The sequence below is a fragment of the Eubalaena glacialis genome, chromosome 16 (assembly GCF_028564815.1).
Source record: "Eubalaena glacialis isolate mEubGla1 chromosome 16, mEubGla1.1.hap2.+ XY, whole genome shotgun sequence".
NCBI classification, from domain to species: Eukaryota; Metazoa; Chordata; class Mammalia; order Artiodactyla; family Balaenidae; genus Eubalaena; species Eubalaena glacialis.
The window spans coordinates 79841026-79853077 of record NC_083731.1 but is presented as its reverse complement, the minus strand read 5'-3'; positions in this window follow the sequence as shown (position 1 = coordinate 79853077).

The following is a 12052-nucleotide window of genomic DNA, read 5'->3' as shown; positions in this document are numbered from 1 at the left end:
ACATCAGTGTGGTATGTTTGACACAACCAATGAACCAATATTTACACTTTATTATTAACTAAAGTCTATACTTTATTCAGTTCCTTTTTTTTTTTTTTTTTTTTCACCTAATGTCCTTTATCTGTTCCAGGATCCCTCATTAGATTTAGTCCTCGTGTTTCCTCAGGCCCCCCGTTAGCTGTGAAAGGTTCTCAGCCTTCTCTGGGTTTTGATGAGCCTGCTGATTTTGAGGCATATTGGTCAGGTATCTGGTAGAATGTCCTTAAGTGAGGACATTCCTGATTACACTGGAGTTACCGGTTTTGAGGAAGAAGACCACACACAAAGTGCCATTCTCATCACATTGTATCAAGAGTACACACTGTCTACATGACCTTCACTGTTGATACTGACCTTGATCAGTTGGCTGACGTAGTGTTTGTTCAGTTTCTCCACTGGAAAGTTACTCTTTATGTTTCCCGCCTTTCAACACTGTACATTTTGGAAAGAAGTCATTATGGGCAGCCCATATTGAGGGAGTGGGGAGTTATGGTCTACCACTCTGAAGACAGAGTAGCTACAGAAATTATTTTTCGCACACAGCTTCTTCTGCATAGGTGGGCTGTCAATTATTGGTCTCTGAATTTGGGGCCTCTGCCCACTAAACTCTAGGGAAGGTTGTATCAGTGTCCTGTTCAACTGTCACAGTTCAGTGATTCTGAAAGGGTGGCCCTGGACCAGCAGCATCAGCATCACTGGAGAGTTTGTTGGAAATGCAAATCCTCAGCCCCCACCCGGACCTTGTGAATCAGAGACTCTGGGGCTGGGGCCCAGCAGTCTGTTTTATCAAGTCCAGCACCTTGTTCTGATGCAAGCTGAAGTTGGAGTACCACTGTGGTTAACAGTTTATGTGTACTCCACCCTGAACTCCCATCAGCCAGCCTAGCACATAACTTGACACGGGGTAGGAGCTCAAAAATGAGCTGCAATTTTCTTCTATTTTATTCTGTCATTGAAATTGCACTGTCTTTTTTTTTTTTTTTAACATCTTTCTTGGAGTATAATTGCTTTACAATGGTATGTTAGTTTCTGCTGTATAACAAAGTGAATCAGCTATACATATACATATATCCCCCATAACTCCTCCCTCTTGCGTCTTCGTCTCATGGGAGGGGTTGTGTTCCTGTCTTCCTAGTTGTTTGGCATAGGGTGTCCAGCACTGTAGCTTGCTGGTCATTGAGTGGAGTTAGGTCTTAGCGTTGAGATGGAGATCTCTGAGAGAGCTTTCGCAGTTTGATATTACATGGGGCTGGGAGGTCTCTGGTAGATGAATGTCCTGAACCCGGCTCTCCCACCTCAGAGGCTCAGGCCTGACACCTGGCTGGAGCACCAAGACTCTATCATCCACCCGGCCAGTTACATGGGGGGTTTCTTGTCTTTTGGGAAGTCTGAGGTCTTCTGCCAGCGTTCAGTAGGTGTTCTGTAGGAGCTGTTGCACATGTAGATGTATTTTTGATGTATTTGTGGGGAGGAAGGTGATCTCCACGTCTTACTCCTCTGCCATCTTGAAGCCATCCTCCACTGTCTTAGTTTTTAAAGGCAATATTAGCTCCTTGCTGTTGTTGGGCCTTGGGTGCTTCCCCATCTTTTATGAGTTCCTTCAATTCTGCTCATACCTTTTATTAAAATCTCTTTAGTTAAAATTTTTTGAGTATGCCATCTATGTCCTATCAGAACCCTGATGGATACAGTGCCCTCAGATTTTATTCATTTTTGTCAAGGACCGCAAATGGAACAGTTTTTTCCAAAGAAGAAAATTACTAATGATGTGCTTTTAGGTTTTGGTTATTTGAGTGTGAAGAACCTCCCAGTACTGTTCTGAAGAAATAGCTGGATTTATTGTCTGTGTACGTTCTGTGTGCCAGAATTGTGCCCAGTCCATTGTACATTATCCATTTAATTCTCACAATAATAACCATGAGGTTTTATTATTTCACTTTTACTGGAAATCAAAGCTCGGAACAGTTGTGACTTGCATCATATTACAAAGCTAGAAGAAACGGGAGCACTGGGACTGGAGCATCTGTATGATGACAAAACCAGGGTCCTTCAGGCCCTTGTAGTCCCCAAGCATTGTCCCTTTGCATAGGTGACACTGCAAATACTCCACAGGAAGGGGGTTACTGGCCAGTCTGAGGCAGAGGACGAAGCCCTAGAGATACCTGCAACACAGCTTCTGCTTCATGTACAGGAACAGAGAATTTAGCAGGGGTCTGACAGCGCCACAGTGAAGGACGGGGTGAGGAGAGAGATTAGAAGTCAAGGTTAAGGGCACAAAAAGTGTGTGTGTTTAGGATTAGGCTGTAAACTCAGAAGGAAATTGTGTAATATTTATAGATGAAGAAGAGGACAAAAATAGACCCTATTGCAATTCAATTTCCACAAAAGAGGCAGTTAGGAGAGACAAATATAAGGATGGTATCAGTTAGCATTTGGAGAGTGAGTGAGATTAAGCTAATTTGTCAACTCTCCTTGCTGAGGCTTCTTTCTCTAGCCTAGTTGCCCCTGGGCAGATGATGGCAGTCACTAGAATATGCCAAGACAGCACGTCCAGGGAAGCAATGCCAGACGGAGGCTGTAATCATTATTCCACTAATTAATGGCATTTCTCCTCCTGAGTACAAACGCCAGTCCCTAAAAAGGGAACAGTGGATCTCAACTCAAAGTCTCCACTGAGCACGGCAAGACTTTGCCTTCCATAAATAGCATCCATAAGAACCTGCTTTGAAAAACACCTTTTAGTGAGTGGTTCATATAGTCATAAATAAATAAATGCCTGTTGAATAAGAGGGAATGGGAATTGTAGCTAGATTGAAACATCACCTTCCTGATTACAGGGCACTGAAATTGTGACACTTCATCCCAACTCTGATTTGTGCCAGGGAGACCATGGCAAAAAGCCCTCGTGGAGCTTATCACACTGCAGCAGGAGGGTTAGACAAGATAGAAGTAAACTTTCACATCACAGTAGGTGCCATAAAGGAAATAAACAAAATAGGATGGAGAATAGTATGGTAGTCAAAGCCCTCGGAGGAAGAAATGTTTGGGCACAGACTTAGAGGATTAAAAAAAGATACACACACACACAGAAACTGCCCATTCAAAATACACAAGCAAAGTTTTTCAGGTGGAAAGAGCAGTCAGGGCAAAGTATGGATTTGGGAAGGTTCTTGGTACTTTCGAGTTCATGACCTGAGCACAGAGTGCAAGAAGGGAGAGGGCAAGAGATGAAGCTGGAAAGAAGGGTCAATTTGAGACCACGCATGAGCCCCGGAAGAGCCCTAGGCCTCCCAGCACCATGATTCTACGAGGCCATCTGGCCCCGGGTTTCAGAAGGTGGATGCACTTTCTTTGTTTGCTGGGGATCAGGTTCTGCTCCTGGCAGGCTGTCAGTAGAGCTCTCACTTGGCAGGTACAGGCTCCCTTGACTTCATAAATGCACAGCCTGTAGTCAAGAATTTCCAAATGTGATTAAAATGAAACTGCCATGGAAATCAGGCTTGGCCGCCTGTCTCTCAGGTACTCAGAAGGAAGAGCGCCTTCCGGACCTGGCAGGTAACCTCAGTGACATTGTTTGGAATAGATTTAGGAAGGGCTGCCAGGTAGACAGGAGATTTCAATAACTGTGCAGCCAAATTAGTAATTAGAAGGACTGGGTACTGGGGACGCACCATGGAAAACTTCCTGACCTCTCAATAGTCGAAGTCACTGAGATAAATGCGCTCTGAAAACAGTGCTTCACTTGAGAAGGAGCACATACTTCATGATTAACTCCAGATGACCGCACTCCCCGGAGACTGACCAAGCCCTGTTCCTGGAAATCAGAAAACGATAACTTCTCAATAGCACTTTTGGCCAGTTCAGCCCTTGAACAGTTCAGAAGAGGGAAGAATTGGCCCAAAATATCCTGTATCAGCAGAGAAGCACAGATAAAATACATTTTCCTGGATAGTTTTAGTTTGGATCCAAGGTCAGCAGACCAAATCGCTACAATTTCCTTTCTCAGTGGTTAGTCGTGCCATGGAAGAGATGGTTCCAGAAGGATAAACAAAGGTAATGCTTTAAGTAAACGGACTGTACCTGCTCGTGAGAGTAATGACAGTCCACAGCCCACACGGCGACAGCCCACTTCCTCTGTGGCTGGTTTTAATTGAAACCGACAGAGCTGTGGAGCTGGCTGGGTTTTGCATAAATCATCATCGGTAATACACTTTCAAGGGTAATCACAACATTAATATACCAAGCAGGAAGTGAAATAATTAAAATTTAGCATAGTGAGGTATTGAAGTTTCCAAAATTAATCTGAAGCACCTTTCCTCAGTACAAATGAGCAATTGCTTCGATCCATAGAAAAAGACATTCAAAGAAATACTGCATTACATAGTCCATCAGCAACAAAAGAAATTCCACTCTTCTTCCTATGCTGCAAATCATCTGCTTATATTTTAATTCCTTTTCCTTTCTTCTCTGGTGGTGCAAGGTTTTTGTTGTTGTTGTTGTTGTTTTAAATTTGTTTTACCTGCCTTTAAGCTAAATATGTGTCAAAAAGCCATGTAGATAAGAAATCCCGCAAATCTGCGAGCGTTAGAGAGAAAAACTGTCCCCGTATGATCTTTAGGAAGACAGTTCCAGCACAGAGAGTGAACATGGACGTGTACAACAGGGAGAAACCTAGGGTGATAAACATCTCACTTCAATATATCTGCTTAGAAGGTAATAAAGTATCCAGGCTGGATCCCATAGTGAGCCACAGGGGTAAGACACTCAATGGCTCACTTGTTCTGATGCAGTAAGCATCTTCAATGCTTGATGCTTTAAAAGATGATAAGCAAAAACCTCCCCGTCGTAATATGTAATCTCATATGTAGGCAGCTTGAGAACAGCAATATTTTACAGGGGACCACACCCCTGTGTTCCAAGTCCAGGAACACCTTGACCTAGAAGCACAAAAATAGCAATCAGACATTGAGAAGGGGCTCCCTCCAATGGGCAAGATCCCTGGTACCCAGACAGTATCCCAGCTAAAAGCCAACCCTCCTCTGAGCTGTAAAGCAGGTAAAGTCAGCCTCTGTAAGTTAGGAGTGACTTACCTCTTAACTCACATTAAGTTATTTAAGTGTTATTTCTTTTCTCCTCAATATCACACCTTCCATTGGGAGTTAGGGGCCTAGGAGTATCTGGAGAAAAAAGTGGTAATGAACTCCCATCACCCTTGTAATAATTACTTGAACAGACAATTTCATCTAGACTTCACTGACGAGAGGGGACACAAAGAAGAATGTCCAATGGTGGAATATCAGACACTGGGGAAGGTGAATTAGCAGTGAGACACGGGGTAGTGCCCCATGCCTCTTACATCACATTGTTCAAATCATACTCCCCATGCTGTTTGTATGTAAAGCCAATTCTTAGGACTTATCATTTGAAGCAAACACTGCCATTTCCTACATTAAAAAATTCCCTAGTGGGTTTGGTCACCCTCAAGTGATGGGATATGCAAGAATAAGTGTAGAGTGAGGAGAGTTGTCTCCCCTCCAGGAAATGTGCAAAGTGTCCTATTTATAAATGACTGTGATGATACAGCAAGAGACATTTGCTTCCAGATTTTATTTTGGTTTTGATCAGGTGGAATTTTGATAACTTTGTCATCAACCATAATTAACAAAATAATGTAATTATGGAATACATGGCACAGGTGAAACTTAATTATTTGGACTCCCAGGAAATGAGCTCTTACAAGCAAAGTAGCAACTTGAAGGAGGATCAGGAAACCATGTGTCATCCTTCTCTGATTTAGCGGTGATGCCATCTGTACTGGGCTGAATCCAAGCAAGCAACCAGCCAGCCAGGAGGCTAAATGCAGGAGCAGTGGGTTGCAACCCCAGGGAACATCTGGTCCCTTGAGCAGCCAAGGCAGTTCCATAAATGGTGAGAGCGGTGGGCCTTCAGAGAAAACATAAAAAATGAAAAGTTTAACATTTTCTCCTGCCAGCTAACCTTCCCTACTTTGGCTCTCTCTCTCTCGAAAATATAAGGCAGAGCCTGTTATAAAATAGTTGCTATAGACTGTTTGTGTCCCCCCAAATGCATGTGTTCAAACCTAATCCCCAGTGTAATGATATTTGGAGGTGGGGCCTTTGGGGGTGATTAGGTTATGGGAGCAGAGCCTTCATGAAGGGGATTAGTGCTTTTATAAAAGAGACCCTAGAAAGCACCTCTGCCTCTTCCTCTGGGTGAGAACACAGACACATGAGAAACAGGAAGCAGGTGCTCACCAGACACTGTACCTGCCGGCACCTTGAATTTGGACCTTCCAGCCTCCAGAACCGTGAGAAATAAAGGTCTGTTATTTCAGTCACCCAGTCTGTGGTATTTTGTTATAGCAGCCAGAACAGACTTAGACAGTAGTAATTAGGAAGATAAAGTTCTCTAGTGGACAATGCATAATTTGAGAACAGGAACTGGCACAATGCATGACACCAAGTTACTGTTCAATTTAATAACTGAATTTACTTATTAGTTCTGTGCCAACTTGGGTCTGGACTGAGGACTGACTCCTACAGAGACCAGACCCAGAGATTACAGAGAGTTCCGAGTTTTTCCTCCCCTCAAACCAAGGAATTTTAGAAGCTGCTTCAGAGGCTGAGTCCTCAGGGGATAGTCCCAAAGTAGGCAGCTGGACAGAGATGGCAAGTGGGGGATCCCGGCATGTGTTTGCCATCAGATAAAATTAACATTTGTTCACTATGGAGAATAGTGTGGAGGTTCCTTAAGAAACTAAAACTAGAGCTACCATATGATGCTACAATCCCACTCCTAGGCATATATCCAGAGAAAATTCAAAAAGATACATGCACCCCAATGTCCATAGCAGCACTATTTACAATAGCCAGGACATGGAAGCAACCTAAGTGTCCATCGACAGATGAATAAAGATGTGGTACACACACACACACACACACACAATGGAATATTACTCAGCCATAAAAAAGAATGAAATAATGCCATTTGCAGCAACATGGATGGACCTAGAGATTATCATGCTAAGTGAAGTAAGTCACAGAAAGAGAAATATGCGATGTCACTTATATGTGGAATCTAAAAAAATGATACAAATGAACTTATTTGCAAAACAGAAATAGACTCACAGACATAGAAAACAAATTTAGCATTAACAAAGAGGAAGGGGGGGAGGCATAAATTAGGAGTTTGGGATTAACATATACACACTACTATATATAAAATAGATTATAAAAAACAAGGACCTACTGTATAGCACAGGGAACTATATTCAATATCTTGTAATAACCTATAATGGAAAAGAATCTGAAAAAGTATATATATATATATATAAATATATAAAGTCATATATATATATATAAAGTCATATATATATGACTGAATCACTTTGCTGTACACCTGAAACTAACAAAACATTGTAAATTATACCTCAATAAAAATAGTTTAAAAACAGTTTTAAAAAATTAACATTTGGGCCAAAATTTCAAGTAGTAACTCACTTCAGTTTATGCAGACAGCAGAGGTACATGGAATATGGAAAAAGAATAAGCAAAGTGCCAGGTATCTTTGGAGCATTCATTGAAGGCTACTCATGTAGGATGCAAATGAGTTTTTCTTTGGGTTTTGATCTTAAGTTTCACCTCAAAAGGAAAATGCCTTTTTATTTGGCTTGTTTGCAATTTTTTAAAACTGATTTTGTAAATATTTTATAATATTTAAAACAGTATATAATGAGGACTCTATGCCTCTTGCAGCAGAAAATAATTAATAGTACTTGGCACTTAATGGCACTTTCCATCATTAAATCTCTTTGTAGACATTAATTAAGGAAAAGATACTTCATCTTTTTAAAGTTGGTGTTAGACTCCTGTCAGTGCATTTCATGAATACCGGTTGTAACGGTAAGTGAAATGTGTAGAATCCAAAATACAATCTGCCAAAGTTTTCCTTCAAAGGTAAAAATAAGCCTTTGTATGTTTTCCATTATACTTTGCCCCTTTGAATAGGTTTGTAAATAACTTTTATTCATGGCTCTGTCTTAAAATAAGTTTTTTCTTTGATTATAACTACTGCGATGCCATATTAAAAAACAAGTATTTTATGAAGTATTTTGAATTATTCAAATGTAAAAGCTTCATGAATAAAGGCACCAAAAGTGCTCATGTTCATGGAGAAACATTCGTTCAGTTGGCAAAGTCAGAGAAGCCCCCTGCTTTTCTTCCCTGGAAAGTAGAAGTTCATTTGGTGAGAGAGATGATCCTTTTAGTCGTTCTCCCTCCTCCGCCTCCAGGGACAAACGTGCTCATCTCCAGGGCCAAACTCGCGGCCTTGTTTCAGTGGTCCTCTTCTTCCAGAAGTCTTTCTCTCCATTTGTTTCCAATGCCTGGGATATTTAAGATAATCTTTTTATCATATAATTTGAAGCAATAAACATTGCCTCCTACTTCTCATATAAAATAGTTGCCTGCAGGCCAGGATCCTCATTTTTCTTCATTTCCATCCTCACTTGTGTTTGCGTCCTTCACTTCTATCTTGGAGACTAGCTCCTGTCTCAGCCAACCTCATTCCTCCATCAACATTAAGCGCTTCCCTTTAATTCCTCCAGCAACCAATTTCTTCTTTAAGTTTGTCATTCACATCTATCTCCCTACTCATTCTTTGCAGGCATTCTTTAAATGCAAACCGTATCTGTTGAATGCATCCCCCTAGGTACCATCTCGCCCTCTCTACATGTCGGGCTTCCCACAAGAGCAGCCATCCATATGAGCAGCCTGCATCGTCGTCTCCAGTTTCTCTGCTCCCAGTTATTCTTGAAATAACATCAGCTGCTTTCTGCCCTCACAACTCCACGCCTTGCACCCCATGAGGCAAACCAGCCATCACCTACCTGCCAACTCCACGAGGTACCTTCCACCTAGCATCTCCTGCCTGGGCTCCTTCAATATCATTCCTCCTGGTTCTCCACATACATGCTCAAGGCTCCTTTTCAGTCTTTTTCAGGGTTCTCATCTCCCTGAATGTTAGTATTTCCAAGAATTCTTTCCTATGAATTCTAACCGCTGTCTTCATCCTCTCTGAGGGACTCCATCAATCCTAGGCTGCAGCTGCATCTACATGTTCTGGCCTGTTCTGCTCTGTTTTCCAACATCCTGTTTCCTTCGCCTGGGGTGTCATTCATTCTTGGTGAGTCTAAAGAGAACTGCTTATCAATCTTCAAGACCCAGTTCAAAGAGAATTCTCAAATGTCATTTCTTTCTTCTTTCCAACCTCCACTTCCCCCAACCCTGACAGAATAAGTTGTTCCCTCCCCAGCGCTCACACGGCACCTTATATGTATTTGCCTATGTGTGAATGAATGTGTGTGTGTGTGTTAATATGTCTATACCTGAAGATTTGTCAAGGAAAGGGATTCCAGCTTAATTGTCTTTGAATTCTCAGCACATAGAATAGTTGCAATAAGTCAGACCAAGATGACTGTTTCATATTAGAGGATGGGAGAGAATAATAATGTGGATTTGGTTCAAGGTTACTTTTTCTTTGTTTTACTCCCAAAGCAGCTAATGAACAATGCAAAGGTTATAAATAAGACAAGGACACTGGGAGTGAATGTAGCTCCCATTGCTTCTCTTTGTATCTTACAGAGATATGCCCAATTTTTGGTGGTACTGGCAGGCCACACAAAGTGAGACATCTGTCATGTCGGAGAAATGGAGAACTGTAATTTTTTTTATGTCCACAGCCATGTCAGCACCCAGAAATATCTTTTTCCACTATATAAGAAAATAATTGTGCAGCTCAACTAAGTAACATCTAGCTTAATAGCCAGGGTCCTAGCCTCAAAATACTTGCCGTGACAGTACTGGGTCAAACTTTGTCTATACTTGTACATTAGGGCCTAAGAATTTTCATGTTTGTCCATTTATCAGTTTTTCATGGTCAGGCCAGGCCAGGCCTATGTGATTGTCATAAATATTGAATGATTAGTTAGCAAATGAGTAAATGACCACCTGGTTAAAGTAACGCATTGACTGTGTAATCCATTGCCCAGTCACCCAGTGACAGAGGGGGTGTCTCAGACACACTGGGTATAACTAGTAAAAGCTTCTTACCATGAATTACTTGAGATAAGCAGTTATCTGAGATAGCCTAGGGACCTGAGTCCAAGAAGACTGATTGAGTTTGAGGAATGGCATTTGCTTTTTCTTTCTCTCACTGTAATTCTGATATTCCATTATATTTTTAGACTGTGGTAATATGAATGATGACTTATCATGATTCCATTAAGAAACCCCCTTGTGAAGGATTTAAGAATAGAGTGGATGAATGTATGTGTGTATGTATGTATGTAAGTTCATTCAGAGAAACTCAAAATTCATTCTGTTTAAATTGAACTTTATTACCTAAGAATTCTATTTTATATAGTATCTCTTTTGCATACAAAATAGGTGCATAGCTACTGATAACTTCAACAAGGATTTAATAACAACATGGCCAAATATCTCTAGGGATACAAGAGAAATATAGTTATCTAAATAACAAACGTGTATGAACAGACTTCTATGTACCAAGTACTATGAAAGACTGGTCTTCAGATTCTAGGAACTTACAAATGTGTTGCTAAGGCAAAATATATACATGTGAAACATTAGGGAAGAGTATATAATCTTGTGTTAGATTATGTGATTCAGATGAAATTCAACAGAATAAGAATGATGTGTGAGAACACCATGGACCAGCACATTATTGGAGGAGCAGTAGACAGTTCTGGGTTTAACTCTACCAGTTAATTTTAACCTTAGGCAGGGCTTATTTCATTTCTAAGCCAAATTTTTCTTAACTGTAGGAGTAATTCATTTCTTCTACAAACTTGCCCGTTCTGCACCCTCCAGAGTTTTCATCCATGCAGTGTTGGCATCAGTCAGAGTAGGTGAGGCAATATGAATGCATAAGTATTTGACTTGTTTATGATGGTTATGACCAAATCATAGAAAGATGCACATCATCTCTTCTCAAGAGGTGTGTGTACACTCAGACTCAGCCCAACTCCTGTACGAAAAACCCAAAGTCCCCTTCTTTAAGATCTGCTGCTTTGTCATCCAAACTCCTCCAAAATCTGTCTCTCAACCTTCTCCCAATTTTGAAGCAAATATGACTACACATTATTCCCCTTTGATTATTATTTAGTTTTCACTTGCAAGTATAAAATTATGACCACGATGTGGAGCCAATCATGTGAAGACAGGGGAAGTGTTTCTCAGAGGAAGAAGCAGCAAGTTCAAAGCTCTGAGGCAGAAATGAGTGGGGCTTGTTCAAGGTAGAGAAAACAGGCCAGTATATGTGCGACTTGGAGGGCGAGGGAGTCAGTGATGGGGTGTCGGGGTGGAAGAGGCAGGCAGCAGTAGATCAAGCAGACAAGTTAAGACATAGGGATTTCTTCTAGGAGCAATACAAAGCCCTGGGAGATTTAAGCAGTGAGGTGACTTGACTAGTTTCCCAATTCACTCTTACTATTGGGTCTTCCTAAGGGGGCAAGAGCGAAAGCATGGAACCAGTCAGGAGTCTGTTTCCATATTCTCAGCTGAAGATGATGATGTTTAGCCTGAGGTTATGGCAGTGGACTTTAAACAAATGGAAGGACTCAAGATCTATTAAAGAGAGATATTAAAAGCACATTTCCAACAAGTGTGATGCATTTAAGGAATGGAAAGGCCAGTGTCCCTGGGAACTGAGCCAGGAGAAGAGGGATGGGAGGGTGAGGTCTGAGCAGTAAGCAAAGATCCTATCAAAGACACCACGTTAGGAAACGTGCTGTCACGTTTGGCAGAATCTGCTGTCAAATTAGATGTGGGAGGGCAAAGGGAAAGAGATTAATCAAAGATGGCTCATTTCCAGGTCTGTGGCCAGAGCAGCTCAGTAGCTGCTGATACCACTTACTGAGAAGAGGAATCCCTGGTGAAGAGTAGATGTGGGGAGGTGGAATCCAGAGTTCTGT